This window comes from Polyodon spathula, chromosome 2 (assembly GCF_017654505.1).
Source record: "Polyodon spathula isolate WHYD16114869_AA chromosome 2, ASM1765450v1, whole genome shotgun sequence".
Lineage (NCBI taxonomy): Eukaryota > Metazoa > Chordata > Actinopteri > Acipenseriformes > Polyodontidae > Polyodon > Polyodon spathula.
In genome coordinates this window covers 103141418-103159713 of record NC_054535.1, presented here as the reverse complement: position 1 = coordinate 103159713, position 18296 = coordinate 103141418, and the positions used below count along the sequence as shown (strand labels likewise).

The window sequence follows — 18296 nt, the reverse complement described above, 5'->3', positions numbered from 1 at the left end:
GTTTAAGTCAGTTATTTAAAAAGTTTGCCTACTGTGTTCCTTTGAAGATTGTACAATTCAGGAACTGAGTGTTTCATACCAGCAGGCTAAAAATAGACCAAGGAGCCAATAAGGTCCGGCTTGTTTCAGAGCTATTTGTGCAGTAGGGAAGGAACCCCCTAACATCCCCCCCATACCCCCCCCCCCCCCCCACACACACACACACACACACACACACACACACACACACACACACACACACACACACACACACACACACACACACACACACACACCCTCTTCTATTTTTTTTTTAACTCAGTCATCCATTCTAGTATTTTTTTTTCATGAAAGGTAATGTTCATTTTAAAAAAAAAAAAAAGTAAGGGACTGTTCTGGGGTACGTATGTGCTAAATGGCAGTTATATGCTGTTTAAACAGCTGTAGGATGTTAAGATAAGCTGGCACTTTCCAAGTTTATATAATGCAACAGCTCACTGTAGGCTTCTAAGAAAAATGTATAAAGTAGTAACATGTTATTGTGCTAATATAATAGGTGAGTCTGAGATGGGACGGCTGTAGAATTGACTGTGCAGGCAAAATATTGACCTTCAAAACTGTATATATGTTATGGTTACTGTAACAGAAACTGATCAACAGTAGATGACTGTACATAAGTCACACCTCTATCTAGAGGACCGCATGTGCAAATGAGAGAAAATGTTTGATTATTTTACCGTTAGGCCAGTGGTTGTGAAGAGGCCAGTGGTTGTGAGGGGGCCAGTGGTTGTGAAGTACCTCCAATGGGTCAGGTTTCTTTTTTATTCTTTTTTAGATTTTGTAATGCTTTCTGGGGCAGTACTAGAAAGTGATGCTTGTAAAAAACAAATATTCAGTTTCATTATTCAGTATTCATGACTACATTTTTTTTTTTTTTTAAGTTAACAATTTTAGTTTACTAAACATCGATATTTACTACACTATATTGCATTCAAATCGAACACGACCCCTCAGCATGGTTTTGCCCTTTATTAATTATGTCTTTGGTCAGGTTTTTTGTTTTCTTCTTCTTCTTGTTTTTGGTCCACCATACAGAACCATCACTCTTCAATGTATTTTTTACTACTAATGCCTTCTTGGTCATTTTTGTTCCCTCTCTCCTTATTTTCACTAAACCACCCTCAGGCCAAATGAGTAAAAGCAAAGTAAATTAACGATCATGTATTACATGAAGTCAATTATCTTATTCCTAAATACTAATCATTTAGAAAACAAGAAAGCAAGGCTCTAAAGAGAATGCTTCAAAGTGCAGCTCCACTCTTTTCTTGCTCTCATCTCTCAGTTGTATTCCAATGCTGGGATGGTGGTCTCAGGTTCTGTATATGGGTGCCCACAGATCAAACAGTACCAGAGAGAGTAAATAGCTCAGCACAGCGATTTCACGTCCGGGAGCCTGTGGCGTGTCAGCTCCTACTTCTCTCACATTAACTTCTCTGTTTTTGGCAGCTTAAACCACAGACCGTTTATTCCTGCTGTAGCTTTTGAAATGGAGCCAGTGGCTGTTTTTGTTCCTTTGCATATGAGTTGTTTGTTTTTTTTTTCTTTTTCCTTACACTCTTGTAGTTGCAGCCTGTAGTGAAACTTCATGCTAGCACAGGCCCTCACTATACAAACCAGATGTAGATGCGCACACCATCTTGCAGGAGACAATATAGAGCTCCTAAATTTCCCAGATGTGCAATTAATGGAACAAAATGAATGGAAATATACTGTCGTATCAGAGACAGTTGTTTGGGCTTTGTTAATAATTACATATGATTTCATCTGGGTTTTGTGAGACAAAACTTATAACAAACCCAGTTGAGTAGACAAACATGTATTTGATAAAATATTTAACCTTAACCAGGTTAATATGTATGCTTACTGTACATATTTCATATATATATCTATTATGTGTTAAATATAAAGAAAAAGGTTATGAAATCTTCAGTCTTGTGAGAAGACAATGCTGTAGCAGCATCATTTACACCATTATCACAAACATAATATTTAATGACCAATCAGTGAACAGCAAGGAAATCAAGGCCTAGCAACAAAACACATATTTACTTTTGTAACACAGATAAAAACCTGTGTGTCAGGCTATTACTCTCTCTCTCTCTCTCTCTCTCTCTCTCTCTCTCTCTCTCTCTCTCTCTCTATATATATATATATATACTGTAGAATAACATGATAACAAGGAGGAAAGCAAGCTTTGTGTTGGTGGGGGTGTTAAACATAAAACATAAAAAAACCTAATCCACAGAGAACTGAACACTAAAAACTACACTGAGAGCTGAGGTCCCTAACAGCCACTATATATCAATGTCACTGTATCAACTAGTGACATCCACCCACCCACTAATAAGTCTAATAAGTTTCATTCATTGTGCTCACAGCAGCCCTGTATCCATCCTTTCGTTGGCTCGCGAGAAGCGTGATTCTGTAAAGTCCCTCCGGATTCTGGGGGACAGCACATGGTCATGGTAAAAAGCATGACGTTGCTCTGTTTTTAACTTTGTTCTTTTAAATAATAAAGAATGGAAATTTGATCTACGATCTGTTATTATGGTGCTGCACCTCTACTTACATTAATCGTAAAAGCCTGACGTTGAAACTCCCTCCCTGAGCCTAGATGGACATGCACTTGTGTTTACACTCAAGGACGAGCCTTGATTAAGCGAGGGTGAATGCAGTGGTTTGTGGTGTGCATCCAGTCCTTGGCTTTCCATTCAGTTTAATGGGCCGAGATGGCAATCCAGTACACACTGTTCTTCTTTTGTTTTCTCTTCAAGCAAGTTATTAAAACCACTGTGGTGGGAATTGTCCTGTGAAAATAAATCAGTATATGTTATTTGGATTGTCTCTCACGCATTCCCCAAATATTGACGCAGTTATACACAAGGTTCCCATAGTCAAAACTGCGTAGATTACTTTCTTAATTGTACAGTGGGAACAAAACAGGAACATCCTGTTGATGAAAATGAATTCCTCAGATAAAAAGCATGTAGCTTTCCCTCAGCCAGGGTGTTTAAAAACCGAGGAAAAGCCTATGAATTGAGCAACCACGCAGGCCCTGTGGAAACTTGTTCTGAGGTTGGCCAAAGCCGTTTTAAACTCCTTTTCACAACTTACTGTTGCTCCCTCCCAGTGTATTACAATACCTACAGCTGCAAATGGGTTTGTATGTAGTAAACAGGAGACAGAAGTGTATTGAGAATAGTCAAGCATTCACTCAAAGTCACATTTGAAAAGATTGAATAAACCATTTTAGTTTAAGTTTGATGATGATGAGTTATCAAGTTACAATACTGTATCCGTTGTGAACGAATGGCTATAGGTGCCAAGAAGGTGTTCTTCTAAGCAAAGTTCCTCTTCCTTTAGCCGGAGCGTTTACAATGGGAAAAATCTGTTTCACCACAAGGGTGTTCACTTAGGCAAAGTGGTCTCTTATGAGGTGTTCCTGTAGGCAGAGGCTACTGTACTACAGTGATGACTCCATCAAACCATTGCAGTGTGAATAGGGTATTGGTCAACTAACTACTAACAAAGTTAATGTCCTTGTATCCGCGAAAGTGTTAAAAAAAAAAAGAAAAAAACATAAGTCAGTAATGTGTACTGTGTTTCTGTCACAGGTGTTTCATTCCCAATGTGTATGCTGCCCTGTCCAGTGCTGCGCTCATCCCCCTGACCTGTCTCGTGGGCGTCTTTGTGGTGTTCATTCACGCCTACCAGGTGAGCCCCCAATGGAAAGCCTATGACGATGTCTTCAGAGGAAGGACCAACGGCACAGGTATGGAAGGAGACTTCTGCATCATCTACCAGATAGGTAATCTCACAACAACCAATGTATGCAGTCCTTGAGTGCAAGTTGAGATTATTATCCTCCAGTATTTAAAAAAGCAGCTCTGGCAAGAGTTTACCGTTCCTCGTAATGTGTCAATGACAAGACTTCTTGTTATAAAAACATAAAGGTTGTAACACTCCCCACCCCTAATCTGGGGCCCTGTTTTAATTTTGGTGAGAAGTTGAAAAGTTTAGATATGTTGGGTTTGATAGAGGTGCTTTTAAAATACAGAAACACAGGCTTATCTGATTATTTTACAGTGACCTGTGTAAGAATAATACCCTAAACAGAGTATAAACCTTATAAATCTATAGTAAATATTATTGTCAAAAGGTTTCATCCTTGAATAAACAGGCTATTATGGGGTCATTGAAAAGGGGGTCAAGCTATTGGGTGGTAGAGCTCCAGAATTGAATTTAATGTACATGTCCTTTTTCTAATTTCTTTATGCTAAGTAAAGGATGTTCCATCCACTGCACCTTGGGGGATCTACATCAGCAATGTGTTCTGTTGTACCCAGAATGTTAATATACATAATGAAAGGCAATGTGTTTCTTTATCTCATATTACATTTCAAATGTTCATGTACTGTACAGTCATTTTCACAGAACTAGTAAAACCTCCTGCAAAGTTACATGTAATGTTTTGTTTACTGTAAATATGAGTTATGTCTTGTATGGGTATAAGCAAAAAGCCATGGGGAATTACCTCATTTGCACACCCAGGTTTATAAAGGATTGTCAATTTTTACATAATTATCCATTGCAATGGTTTTACAAACTTATAGATGTTTTTCATATTTTGAACTGAAGGCTGGTCAAGTTCCTGAAAGTACCATAGCATAATGTTTATAAAGTTAGTTACTGTACTCATAAAAATGATACATTCTACAGTCTACAGTCTCTCACTGATGCTTCAAGTGTGTTTAATTCAGTTTTTGCAACATTTGTTGTAAATTGCATGTCTGCCCTTGAAAAACAAAACACAAAAAATACAGCTGCAAAAGTGTAACATAGTAAAATACATTGTGAAATATCCTTGAAGATTCACCCCCCACTAGGATACTGTGAATCACTAAAGTGTGTAATGCGTCGTTCAAGTCATCCCAATCCTACTCAATGGGATCGAGATCCGGGAATTGTGGTAGTAATGGAAGATGCCTGAAATCTCTGATGCTCCTCAAACCATTCACAAGCAACTGGGGCACGTTGAATGTGTGCATAATCATCTTGGAAACAGCCCCCGCCATGAGAGTACAGGCACAGCATTGCTGGGTAACGATACTAAATAAATTACAGCATTCGTTCGAACTTTCTGAGTATTTAAGGAGATTCAATCGAGTAGACAGGTCCTAATGAAGTGGCCAGACAGTGTATTAACTGTTCCCTTCTGTATGGTACAAAAGCCACTAAACTGTGAGCGTGCTATTTTGATATCCATATTTTACACATGCCCAACATCGGATCATGGCAGGTAGGAAAATCTTTGCTGATTTGAAAAAATATCATTTCTCTAGATCCGACAAGTAAAGTCCATGGTATAAAAAAAGCAATCGAGTTGTTATGTCTATCAAGGCAAAATGCAGACAGACAGCCTAGCATGTGTAGCAAAGATGCAGCTTTATCTATCTTTTTTTTTTTTTTTGCTTAACAAAGCTAATCACTAAAGTGTCTATCTGCTGTCAGCGCTAATGATCAATCAATCTTTATTTCTTATATAGAGCCTTTCACGATAAATCAGCTCATAACTCTTTAGAGATTACAAAAATAACAAAAATCAGTAATATACAAAAACAATTAGGAGAAATAGTAAAAGATACGATGATAAAATCCCCCTTTAAATTACATGCATTAAATAGTTTGCAGAAAGCCATTTTAATTATTACTTTCAAAAGCAGTGATAAGAACAAGTAATATAACAAAGGTGAGCCCAAATGGGAAGATAAGGCAAGTCCAGATGAACACTTTATGTTTGCTTGAGCTGCTAAAAATAGAAAGCTGCTATCTGATCCTGTTTAAGTAATCTATAGATTTCCTGCACATGCAGAATCCATACGGTTGCTGCGTAAACATGTTTTCAGCAACTTCTTAGTCACTTTATTTATGGTGGCGGCAGACAAATAAAAGGGTGGATATCAGTAAACGACCTTGGGACGGGAAACACAGAGCTAGACAATTATGATGTTGAGGCAGCAGCATGTAAGTGAGATATGTGAGCCACTCAGGGACACACAGCCCTCCTTTTGTAGTCTTGCAGTATGTTTGAGAAGCAGACACTCCCAGCACAAGCTTTTAGCCTCTTTCCATCAGAGGGTCCTATTTTGCCAGTTTCAAGTCCTATCTAAATAATACAGCAATGATTTTAAATTCTCCCATTATATACAAGGTGTTTTTTTTTTTTTTGGTTCTCCCTTCCTTATAAAATTGTAAAGTTAAGCCAACAACACCCTGACTTGCTCTCAGTGTTCCTTTGAGTAGTAATATAGCAGGTTGTCAAGATTGTGATCCCTAGACTGACAGAAAATGTGCTGTGGCAAAGCTTTTAGGCCTGTGTTTGACACAATGTGTGGACCTCGCTGTGTTTTCATGTCTTGGTGTGGCTGACAGTAGGCAGCGCAGAGGGAGCAGCACAGCCTGACCCTTGGCACTGGTGGAGGTTCTATTTGTAGGATGGCAGTGCAGAAAGTCTAAAGGCTGGATGGGAATGGGGTAGATATCCTGCTACATGATTAAAGGCTGTTGCCTACTGGGTTGGTTCCGTCATGTGTCATCCGTCATTCGAAAAAGTCACGAGTCAGTTCATTGCTCACTAGATGTGTTAATATGGTACTTCAGAATGCTGATGTGCTGTGGAGGCTTTGTAGTAAATATACCTAGTTTCAGTATTTTAATACAAAATAAATACAATTCTGTTGTTAAGTCTTACACAAAAACATTGTTAAATGTAGTATAAACGTAACGATCAGCATACGCTGATCATAAACCAATTTATTTTGTAGTGCACCAAAGATCGAAGTTAAAACGTTTGCTAAACGTTTCTTCTAGACCTACAGTAATGTTAAGCAATATATAATAAAAAAAAAAAAAACATATGATATTACACAATAGCATACAGTTGTCATAGCTTCAAAAACTATATGACCAATATTTTATTTGAAACACTCGCTCCTGTAATAAATATATCTAAAAGTTGGGAAGCTAGCAATGAGCTACCGAAAATACTTTACCGTAATGGCCTTCTACTCTCTGTGTATGGAGCCAGAAATTCTTTTCTGTCTGTTAAGGCCAGGGGTCGGCAACTTGTCCATACACAGACACGCATGTCCGTGGCAAGAGTTCCCTGTGTCCATGGCAGTGAATACGTCCAGCACTCACACGCATGTAATTGTATATAACTTCCATTTTGTTTGTTGGTGGACAATAAGTGTTTTTTAATAAGTCTTGGTAATCTTTGTTGGATTTATCATGAAGTAATTTTTAGCTGGCGACACACACAATGCATTTTTTCATTTTATTCAAGGAACTGCAAGAACCCACATGTCTTCCCAAGTGGTTATCATTGGTCAGTATCATTCTTAACGCATGTTAAAAAGAATAAAATCAAACTTGTTTTGATTCCAAAATTGACGCATCACCATTGTGTGTACAATTACAGACTCAAGCATGCAGGGTGCGGTAGGGAATGTACATGCTCATTAAATTAATTGACGCATCACAGGTATGCATGTTAAAAACGCATGGCGGAGTGGATCCAATTTGCAAAGCCCTTAAACAAACATTGAGTGCAGTACAGTAGCTCTTAATGTATTTTGGAATTGAGGACAGGGTTGATACAGTAGAAGGTGAGTCATGACATATTCTTACAAGAAATGTCCCTAAATCATCACATCAGATCAAAGGTATTTTTGTATGAAATAATGTAGCTCACAGTTATTACTGATGGGTCAAGATTCATGGAAATAACATGTTTGAATATTATGCCACTAAAACAGATTACCTTTCACCACCATTGTTTAGTTTTACTTACAAATTGCAAGTCTGTATATTAAACAACCGGCTGAGACATTCTAAATTTGTCAAGCAAAACAGCAGCAGAAGTTTTAGCTTAGGAGAATGTGTGTTGAAGTTTAGGGGGTGATCACTGGATTGGACTGGTATCCTAGTTTATCTGCAGTGAATTGTGTTGTCGCACGGTCTCAAACAGGTTAGCATGTTGATCCAGAGAACTCCAGGCTGAGATGAAAAAAAAACAAAACATCGTTTTAAAGGCTCATACACCCACATTTTTTGTATTATGTTGATATTAAAATGTTAAATGGTCCCTATTTTGAGCTTGGGTTCAATTTTGGATCACTCTTATCCAAAACCTGAACACAGAGAAGGATATTGCTCACCCAGTACTGTATAATTTAAGTTCCTGACTCAACTGTGTAATAACCGAGTTGAGGTTTATGAGAGGAAGCAGATAGGTAGGTGGTTCCATTTTGTTCTTATCTCATTTGGGACTGAAAGGTAATGAGCTGTTTTGTTTATGTGACAAGATGTTCTTTCGATAAGGTACTTTTCACTTTGATGTTAACCTCAAAAGAACTCTAGAGGTTTTGCCTTTTCGTTGCCGTTTTAAAAGAGCACTTATATTTAAATTCTCAGCGCCCGGCTACCACTGCATGAAGGAGGCTACATGTTAATGGATTTAACTTACAAAATCCTGGCATCCAGGGGCTCAGTGGTATAAGATAGGGCTCCAGGTCTGTAACCAACAAGCTACTTCTAATGGGCATGGATTCACTTCATAGAAGAAGAGACTGATTATTTTTATAAGAATCCATGTTATCCACCAACCTAACCTCATGGATATGATATTTGCTGAGGATAACTCTTATTGCAGACATTTTTAGGTGAAAAAAATGCAGTCAATTGCATTACAGTATTTGATATACTGAATATATTTATTTTGAAAAGGCAAGGTTTCTGTATTAATTATACTGCAAGAACAAAGACTGCAAAGTTGGTTATGAAACTCCGTGGGCAGCTCTCTGTAGGTGGGCTCCTAGGTTATATTACAGGATGTTTGCTACCTGGTGACCTCAAAAGGTGTTGGCAAGAAAACACTGAATCATGTATAAAATAAATATTGTTCTTTGATCAGATAAAAAACAAAAAAACATTTCTACTATGATATAATTTTGAAAAACATGTATCTAACTTTGTATTGCATTAAGAATGAAAAGAAAAATAGTGTTCATATAATGTGTCCATTATGAAACGTTGTGAAATGACACTTGATACAAGAAAAGTACTTTCAGAGAGGTTCATTTTAAAAAGTAGTAAAAGATATTTAGTCCAGAAAAGATTATCGTCAATCTTGTTTTTCTTCCTGTGTTTGTGTCTTTCTCCCTATTTAGCAGTTCTTTCTCTCTTGCACAATCTTTTTATGGTTTTCTGTCCTCTTTTTAAAATATAGCCAGTATCTTTTCCCACAATTCAAGTAATTTGGCTGAACACCCAGCGCCCTCAGTATCTGTTTATAGACAAACCGTTTGTCTACAGAGAAAGAGAACAAAACAGCTCAGCAGGAGTGGAGTGGATCTTTTTTTGCTTTACCTGACTGTCAGAATACATGATTATTGTCATTATACAATTTTTTCAGACTAAAGAATTTATCAAAACTAGCATGCTAAGTGATTAATGTTCCAACCACAGGTGATCACTGAGAATCAAGCAAAGGATGATGAGGGTAATTGCTGAGTATGCAGCTCCCCAGCTGAATAAATATCAACCCATTGTTCCACACCAATAACACGGTAAACAAGTTTGCTAATCTTAAAACATGTAGAAGAGGAGATAAGTAAGTTACTGAATCTGCACTGTAGTGCCCACATACCTCAATAGGTCAGGCTTGCTTACAGTCCAACTTAAGTTACAGGGACACGGTAACAGCATGAAAGCGATTCACAGCATTGCAGACTCTACCTAAAAAATATAATAGTGACCTTGACATGAACTTTAATTAAGTTTCAGTTGTGCACATGTTTTGGAACATTCTCCTGTGTAGTATTTGATTACTGGTCCATCAGCAAACTTGTGTTCATAATAAAAGTCTTCACACATCCCGATGATAGTTGCTCAGCATATCTACAGACAAGCCGTGAGGGGGCTTGCAAATTACCTTGTTGCAGACAATGTACTGTTATGTGCTGCTTCAGCAAAAGAAATGGGATCTCGACTGCTAATATTTCATGAGAATTTAAAATACTGAAAACACTGCCCACCTAGCAGCATAATAAACACGTCTATCACGTTGTGCTTTATAAGTGAATACTTCAAAAAGGCAAGCTTCAGCCAGAGTTTATAACGACAGTGCAGTAGAAAAGTAGATTACACATCCTGAGAATTACTCAAACAGACAGGAATCACAGTGCCTGCTGGTAGTACTCTTTATTATGGGTTAAAGCCAAGGCATATTCCAGTTTATTATATAAAGCGATTTGAGTGCATTTAATGAAGGGCAGAATCTCTTCTAATTAACCTGTAACTCACAATGCTGCACGACCACCACAGCTGACATGCACATAATCTACTAAGGGCATCTCTGCACACCCTTAGTGATTACCATGCCACTGCCCGGCCTGGAGCACCAAAAAGGTTAGTTTACTGACTTATTTATTTACTTTATTTACTGCTCTAGGTATATTGCAACAGGATGTTTTTTTTGTGTTTATAGGGTGTTTGATATATACAGATATTGTGTTTCAGATGCTTTGTCTTTCATCACCTTTGACCCAGCAGTTCAGGTTCAGTTTGGTGGTAAACACAGGAGTTACTTAACTGTATGCCTATTGTATATTTTCCATTTTAGGTGACCAGTGACCCCACAGGTTTATGTGACCTCCATGTAGTTGGCATACTAGGATGTGTTTTGCCTTTGTGTCTTGAATAAACAGTGTCATTCAAGAACACCTGTACAGCTGCTTTTGGTTCTAAAGTAATCATAAAAAATAATAATTAAGGTTTACTGTAACTGTTGCCCTTATAGTGTATGTTTACTTACAGTACATCTTGAGAACGCTTCCCCAATTGTAATAAAACAACACTATTCTTTACCACTCGTTTGTGAGTGTCAGAGAGTATTACATGGGAATATAAGATTGTCTGTTACTATTTCAGATTTAAGTTTACTTCATGTACGTACTGTGGAAGTAGGCCATGATGAACTACTCCCTGAGCTTTCCTTTTTAATTTACAGTCCTGGCAGGGATGAATTAGCCAGGATTACATCAGGTTTGCACACCAGCAACCACACTGTGCAGATCCGTAATACAACAGACATGTCGTTATTTTAGGGTAACTTTGAGAATTGCAGTTTAAACGATCGAAGACAGGTTCACAAGACAGGCCATCAGTATGTTTTTAACTTTTCATGTGTGCAAACCGGCCACCGAAACCCACACGCTGCAGCTGCACTGTGTTTTGTGAAGGAAGCATTTAGAGATCAAACCTCACAAGTGGCTTTTGCTCAGTCACCCACTGCTCTGCCGGTGGAAATAATGACATCCTTGCCAGAGTGCTTTACAGCAGCTGGAGCAAACTGAAAAGAATACAGACTGTGCTGGCAATTAGAGCACCGCTGCACACTCACGAGCATTCGCAATGATTTCCACCTTTATAGGGGCTTTATTTAGAAACTGCAGGCACATACTGTATTTCTCAGAATCCTTCTGTTTGTGTTTCATAAATGAGGTTGTGGCTCAGCTACAAAGGACCAACGTGTCACTCAGTGTCTGGAAAAACCTTTTTCTAACTGCCTTTTAACAGGACATAGGTCCCTTTTTTGAGTGGCTTAATTGTTTTCTGTTTATTCAGCAACTAAATCTGGCCATGAGTATTTAACAGGATACTTTGTCATACCCCATTAGCTTTTTTTATTGGCATGTTTGTACTCCAACAATGAAAAGCGAGAGATATGAGCTTCACTGTCTCCCCATTCTCAGGTGACAATTCTTATTGCAGTGTTCATGCACTGTGTGTTTGAATTGTTAACGAAGCATTTTATATTAAATAAATCACTACTGGAAAATGTCCTTCTGTATTTATTTCTTATTTAATCAATATTTTCCATTTTGCACATTGATACAAGTGCATTAAAATTAAGAAATATGTCACAAAAATGGGACCCCCCCTGGCTTGAGTTTAAGGTTAAAGTGAGGGCTAGGGGTAAGGTTTGGCCATTTTATTCCTTCACTCTGAGCCCCAAGCCAGTGTGTTGTATTTCTAATTGGGTTCCTAACAGATTATGGTGTAATTGAATTGTTCACTTGGGCAAAAACATTTTATTTTGTTAATTGATACAAACATCAGCCTACTGTATCCACACACAAACCTGAGAATGTGATACAGTGCACTTCATTTATAAAAATCACATCCACCCCAGATGATTTGATCCTTATAAGCGGTTAATTCTTAAAAGCGAACTGATATGATTACAATTGGCAAAAGCACCTACGCACATCAGCAGTTTAAATACAGTATACAAATGTCAATGGTGCTCAGTCACTGAGGACAATACATCAAAACAAGTCCTTGTGTGTAAACAGCTTGTTATACAATCACGATTATGTTTACTCAAGGCTGCTGAGTCCTGTTTTACTACAGTATACTTGAAGCGATCGTCTCGTGAGAGTGCCTAGTTTAACTTGTGTGGTGTTACATGTAATGGCCTTTAAATTCAAATGACATTACAGTACAGTATTTTACTGTGAGGCCTACCACTGCATTTAAGTATCTGTGGCTTACTTATTTTCAGTTGCGATGCAAATCTCACAGTTTTTCACTAAGTGGAAATACAAAGCTCTGCAATCCCCCGCTCCTCACCGTGACCCTACCCCCCCTCACCGTGCCGTGTATATCAGTATTCAGTATGTATTCAGTGAATGTGTATTCACTTTATTTAAACAGAGTTTCATTAAAAGAGAATACAAAAGTCATACCTGCACAATGCAGTGGTGCAGTCACTGTTTGATTACAAACTTGTCCAGTGTTTCCTGTATCATTGCACGATCCATGCTGCATACATGCCTAATCATGCGAGGTGTGATCAACTTCAAATTCAAAAACAGCTTTATTGGCTATTCATTGCACTTAATACAGTATCATATTACATGTATGCCCTGAAACTATTGCCATAAGCGGATTGCTTGATTCTTACAAGCAGATTATTTTTGCATGCTTAGTATAGGAATGATTTTGTCCCAGTGGTTTTGATCACTCTATGCAGTTGATTCTTATATCAGTGACTCTTATAAACAGAGTGTACTGTACTCAAACAACATAGCAACACAGTGACCTTGTTACTGGCCTGTTTTGTTTGAAACCCCTCTGACCCACATGCATTTTATTGGACTGAATGAGTCTCTCCTGTTTTTGTGCTGCTTCTGGACCCTGGCTCGAACCACAGTGTGGAATCTGCTTAAGCTTATGGAAAAACAGAGTGAGGAGTCAGAACTGACACCCAATCACTGAGCCTGTCTGGAATAAACTGACTCGCATCCAGTTTTATTCAGTTTTATTTTTCTTGACCTGTTTGGCACTAACTCTGGTCTAGCAGTTAACTGTGGTGTGAGAATTTTCTCAGGAATGCTGCCTTGTTTTTCAACCACTGTTTTTGCCTTGGAAAAGATTCTAGCCTGATTCTTAAGTGAGGTGGTTTACAAAAAGACCACTAAGGTTTTGTAGATGGTTTAGTAGTTGCCACTGTTTCTGAGGGGGCAGACCCATCCAGTCGTTCGGCAATTGTACCAAAAAAGTCCTTTTTGTAGGTACCAATGCCCTTGTAGCTGTGAAACTATGAACCTAAAATGTCCTTCAGAAAACTCAGAATTGTCTCTTGTTGGCATAGCAACACTGGTACAGTTCAGCCATTCTTTCTGTAACTGTTTCTTTTGGCTCCAGTGTGGGACTGGCACATGGCACTGATGCTTGCTGTAGGAAAAAGCATTTAGATTAATGCATGTTGGTAATTGTCAGTTTTAAATACAGAAACACAATGGTGTACAAGAATACCTTATTGTCCCTCACGAGTCAGTGCTAGTTGCCATGTAGTGCTGGTAAACGATGCCAGAGAAGCTTATTTGCAAGGTTGGAAAAGTGCCTGATTAATTCCTTTTTTGCTTTTATTGCCTGTGTTTCTTCAGAAAATCAAACACTGGCCAGAAACTGTCTGACTGCTCAGTGCCAGTGAAGTTTCTACCACGCAGATTCTTGAACTGTCTAGCAGACATGCTGTTTATCATGTATTGATTCTTTTATTTCTTGTGGGAATTCAGCTTTCTTTCTTTGGCGATGAATTGGTTCATCATTTGCTTTCCCCGAGTGTGTTCTTTTCATAGGTTCTTTTGAACTGGTGGCATACACGCGTGGCTATTTCAGTCCATTCCAATTCCTGATGTTGTTCGCAACTGATAGGTTCAATTAAGCAATTAAAGACCAGACTGGAGCATGACTCAGGACTGTCCAACTGAATAAATGAGAGCCTGGTTGGAACACGTTTCTGGAATGAGACACCAGTGAGTATCACTGTTCTTGCCAATGAGTTGCTGCTAATTTTATAGGAACCCTTTATGAGCTGAATAGACAGAGTTCTGGGAACAATCAGCCACTAGAAACCACGCGAGCAGAGGTGGGTCGGATGACTGAATGCTTGTCTTGTTTTGAGTGACTTCCATGAAGACCAACTAGACTAATCCTAGAAGTCACAGACCTAATTAGCCTAGAAAATATGGACCAGGAACAGAGATGACATGCAGAGGTTGAGCGGAGTCAATTTCAGGACAGAGAACTATTGGTGTATAGAATGGGATGCCATACCATGTTGTTGCTGCTGGTTCATCGGGATCCTTCAATATCCGCTTGGTTATGGTACTGGGAACAGTTAGCTCTTAGAAACTGGACATGCATTGATAGGCTGAATAGTCTACTGGTTCAGTCTGTGACTATGGTTTCACCTTTTTGAGTCGTTGTTCTTTGTTCTCCCAGTACTGACTAGACCCAACTCCTCTGAGATCTAACATGACTGTAATCTAGGTGGCAGAATTGCCTGCAGTTCTCTTATATTTATTTGGAAAAATGAACGTATTATGTCACAGTGCATGTCCTCCCCTCAGTGTCATTTTTGTTATTTATAACAACCCAAAAGCAGAAGTAGATTAAAAAAAAAGATACACAAACATCTTTGGCTAATGTACTGTAATCATTTTAAAAGGATACAAAACTTTGTTTTGGGTCAAACCTTTTTAGTTGAATGAGGACCAGGTGAAAAGATTTTTGGTTGCTGACATTTTCGGTACACCTGGGAGCAAGTCAACTTACTGACTTAGAGACAGACCTCAGCAGCCTATGACTAGCTCATGTGCTGTAGAGTCCTTCAAAAGCTTATTGCATACAGATGTCTTTTATCTTATTGGGTGGTTTAGGCTTGAGGTGAGATTTTACATTCCACCCAATCCATGGCCTTGTTCCAACTAGATCCCTGATTACTTATTGACTTATACAAAACAGTCTCACCAAGTGCTTTTGCTGTCTCTTGTGTATCTTATACTGTTGCAAGTTGCTTGTGTCCTGTGTCGTTGATTAACTGCGCCCAGCGTAATTTGTTTTTGCTCATCACTCAACCTGTCTCACAACAAAATCATACTCTTTCTTTTGCAGCATCTGTGGATAAAGTAACAATGGTCATACATAATTAATTGGCAGAGTTTTCATATTGTTTGCCCACAAGGAGAAAAGCGAGAAAGGACGAGGTTGCAGACAGGAGCATTTGAACTAGGTTGATTTTTTTTATCTGCATTGTTTAAAACATTTTCAGATAAACCTGGGCACTGAACACAGGCCCAATAGAGATTAAAAAAAGGGTATTGCAGAAACTAATATCCCCAAGAAATGGGTTAACAGTGCTTCCTCTCTCAGTGATGTATGCCAAAAACTTTTTTTTCAGTCACTGGGATTGATTCCAGTTTAAGCACATGCAGAATGCCTAAAGCTACTGGAAATGGCAGTTGCCAAGTTATGGAACCTGATTACAGTATCCTAATGAATTCATAAATGTATTTTCGCTGCCTACCCAGGAGCAATAAAACAGTTGCTTGCATTGAATAAGGATTTTAAGAAGTCTGGAAAAAATAAGTCATTCGCTCTTCTCTAAATGGAAAAAAAAGTGGAAAATGATCAACAGAGCAGTTTTCCATTATGCACATAGGTTGAATGCAGATATTTCATTTGGAAGGCTTACAATTCCTATCCTAAAGGTATCCTAAAGTGACCGTATGATGTTATGATGTTGGTAGCTGTGTCAGGGTTTTTCACACATGTGGCTATTCCAATCCATGGCCTTGTTCCAACTAGGTCCCTGATTATTTATTGAACTGTCCAGGAGTTTGTTTCAACCAGGTTGTAAATGAGTTAACTCACTCTATATAGGCTAAGATCCCGGTTGGAACAAAGCCCGGAGTTGGAATAAAGTTAAAGTGAGTGGCGCTGTTCTCAGTGAACAATCTGATTAAAAATAAACTCACAAAGTAATTGCCATTGTCATACAGTAAGAAATATAAGTACAGTAACTATTGGTGTGATGGGACCATGGTCTTTCCCTGATTACACCAGCGCATATCCCTGCGTTATTAAGCACCGTTCAGTGCTCCTATGGCTCTGTGGTTTACTGACACCTGATTTCAGGACTTTATCCGTATTGAGTCCCAGTGCATGTTGATGGCTAGTGTACAGTATAGTGGGGAAGGTGGTGCAGTTGGTTAATGTATTTCACTATGGCTCAGGGGTGCTTTGATTTTGGAATAGTGTATTAATTCAGGAGTAATTTGGCAGCAAGGAGCACTGTCTGGTTGTCTGTGGTATTTGCATGAAGAGGACTGTCATCTTTTTAATATAAGACATGCTCTGGGTATAACTCAGATGGTGGACCAGTGTTTATCCCTTTTTAATGCTATCAAAAATGCCTTAATATATCGTGTAGAAGAATACTGAACCCAATTATACTGCCCACCCTGTATACGAGGCATCTCGTATATGAGGCACAACGTGTATGTAGTACTTTTTCTATATAAATCAAGAGGATTAGCAAAGCCGTCCCAAGAAAACCACAGCATTTTAAACTTGTGTCTTGGCTGAGTCAGCCATAGATGGATGAATCAGTTTAAAAGCTGTCCTTGCTAACCATTCAATTGTACTCACATCAAAGCCTAACAAGAATGTGTTTTCTGTGGCCATTAGCAATATTTTTTAATTCATTGTGACAGGGGGACAGCGTTTGCTGATAACCTTCTTCATAACAGATGAGTTGAAATGTGGCCTGCGTGTTTTTGTTTTTCAGAGGTCCCGCTAGTGATGTATCTCTTTGCCCTGATTTCTCTGGTGTGGCTCTGGGAAGGCCTACATATGGCTTACAGACTCCTCTGGATGCTGATAATGTATGTCATCTTCAACAGCATGTTGGTAAGTGCTTTTTTTCTTATTTAACATTACTTCCAGACAACATCTACTGTATCTGTGGTCTTGTGAAACAGCATTTTGAGGGCCCTTAAATGTTTCTCAGGTTGAACTGAGGACACTTACAGTGTAAATCCATTAAGGGTCATTCACACTGAGTGGGCAGAGCGGGCGATTTTTTTTTATTCATTTTTTTCACATTATAGTTAGCTAAGTGTTAGAAAGAACATAAGAACGTTTACAAATGAGAGGAGGCATGTAAAATGATGTACCAACCGTACAATAAACCAATAGCACTTATTAAAAAAAAAAAGTGGTCGCTTCCATCTCTGCATGGGATGATGATCTGTACCGCCCATCCAATAGATTTTCCAAATATAGCAGTTGCTTTACGTGCATTCACAAAAACAAACAAAAAAAGATTGTCCAGACCGATTCTTGGAAAAACAGTAGTGCTTTTTATTTTCTTTCTTGTCTTCCACTGCTGCGATGCTTGATCAGCATGACTAGGATAGTGGAGACTGGCCAACACTGACAGTGACAGGCAGCAGGTCACCCTGCGGGGCAAAAACAACCCCCCCCCCCCCCCACAACAACAATAAAATAATCACAGCAACTAATACATGCTTAGGCAGTAAACAACGAAGATTATTAACAAACAAAATATTGACACATATTTTTCTTCCTTTGATTCTCTTAATAAATGATTAACACAAAAACTTTTGTCTTCCTTTAGTTTTCTTTTTTTCATTAGCTTTAGGGTGTGTGTGTTTTTTTCTTTTTTTTTACAAGTTGCAAAAAGTTTTGTGTGATTACCTTAAACAAACAGCCAGTCTCTTTCGAGGGCTGAAAAAAAATCTGCTTGCTGCCCGCGCTGCACCATGTCCAGTGTGTACGACCCTTTATGCTTCAAGCTGGAGGTGTGGTGAAATGGAGAA

General features: G+C 38.6%; 1 pseudogene; it reads left to right on the top strand.

Annotated features, from left to right (window-relative positions):
* The window catches only part of LOC121327374, a 144362-nt pseudogene that overhangs the window by 102744 nt on the left and 23322 nt on the right, over positions 1–18296 (top strand).